This window comes from Microtus ochrogaster, chromosome 1 (genome assembly GCF_000317375.1).
Source record: "Microtus ochrogaster isolate Prairie Vole_2 chromosome 1, MicOch1.0, whole genome shotgun sequence".
Classification (NCBI taxonomy): Eukaryota; Metazoa; Chordata; class Mammalia; order Rodentia; family Cricetidae; genus Microtus; species Microtus ochrogaster.
This window is the reverse complement of record NC_022009.1, coordinates 12,662,835-12,664,685: the sequence shown is the minus strand read 5'-3', so window position 1 is coordinate 12,664,685 and position 1,851 is coordinate 12,662,835.

Sequence of the window (1,851 nt, the reverse complement as noted above, 5' to 3'; positions counted from 1 at the left end):
TAGTGTCTCCTGTTCTGATGGAGATACCCAACATCTCTGTGCTCATCTCTCCTGTTCTGATGGAGATACCCATCATCTCTGTGCTAGTGTCTCTCCTTTTCTGATGGAGATACCGATCACCTCGGTGCTAGTGTCTCCTGTTGTGAAATGAGATACCTGTCATCTCTGTACTAGTATCTCCTGTTCTGAAATGAGATACCCACCATCTCGGTGCTAGTGTCTCCTGTTCTGAACTAATTGGGGGGAAAGAGAAGGGAGTGTTAGATGAAGGGATTTGGACTTTCCAAAATAGAACTCAGTGCCAACTTCCCACACAACTCAACTTTGAGTTAACACTTCCATGGGATTTTGAGACTGAATACAGTTTATTTAGAAGTCTGAATGAAGGAGTGTTCAAGGCATCTGTTTCTCAAACACCATTTCCAAGAAACTAAAATTTTGGATACCTTGTTAAAGAGTATGTCTCTATACATATTTCCAACCTTCTAACTAAGAAATCTTTGAAGGTAAGACCCAGAAATCTGTGTCTCGGACAGAAAAATCTATACAAGAATTTTTTTATCCATCCTGTGAAGAACTAAAAACAGTATCTAGGAACCAATGTTTTGGAGCAGTCTCTAACAAAATTTTCTATTCTGTGGCTCTGAGCATTTCAGACCAGTTCTCCTTATGTTCTTTCAACTGAGTGTTTATTGAGCATACTTTATTGTTAGGATAAGCATGGATTAGGTGATAAGGATAATTGATAAAAATTTTTCACCAGATAGACCTTTAAATCTGATAGAAATGTTTGTAGAGACCATTCATTTTACACTTTCAATGGCTGTGACAAAAGGATGTGGGGAATAGGGTAGAGTAAAGGGATGGAGTTCAAAAGAGCCATATGATAGAGGTAGCACCTGGTACGCCTTGATGGGTCAGTGTATGCATAAGGAAGGATAAAAGAGGGAGGAGAAGCTGGGGGAAAATGTAAGAAGCTTGACCCAAGCTAAGACTCCTAGAAATATGGAGAGGGTGCCTGACCTGGCCATCTCCTGCAATCAGACTGGTTGTCAACAGAGAGCCTTCACCCAGTAACTGATAGAAACAGATGCAGAGACCTACAGCCATGCGCTGGGCCACGCTCTGGGAGTCCAGTCAAAGAGAGGGAGAAGGGATTATAAGAGCTGGAACCAGGGGAGTCAAGGTCATAATGGGGTGAGCGGGGACAGGAACCCACAGAGACAGCTGACCTGAGCTACTGGGCTCTCACAAACTCTGGAACAACAGCTAGAAGGGAGTTTACACCCACAAGGCCCTTTGTATATGTGTAGTTGTGTAGCTTGGTGTTTGTGGGTCTCCTAGCAGTGGGATCAGTACCTGTTTCTGGAACTTGAGTTGGCTTTTGAGAACCTATTCCACCTGCTGGATTGCCTTGCCCAGCCTTGATGCAGAGGGAGGAGCTTGGTCCTGCCTCAACTTGGCCATGCTTAGTTGACCCTTGGGAGGCCTGCCACTTTCTGGAGACAGAGGAGGAGTAGAGGGGGCCGGGGTAGATGGAAGGCAGAGGGTGCTTGGGAGGAGAGGAGGGAGGGGAAACTGTGGTTGTTATGTAAAATAAATAACAAATTGAATAATAAGAAGAAAAAGAAGTGGGTTTCCAGACACTAGGGACATCAGGAAAGCTGTGCTATTTAAATGCACGCATACAATATGCATATCCATATATATCACCATACACACACACACACACACACACACACACACACACACACACACACACACGACCTGTAAGGTTGGTAGCAAATCAACCTCACTCAAAGGAGACCCTGAGTTTCCATGTCTGGTCATCCACTTAACCCATTCCAAGAG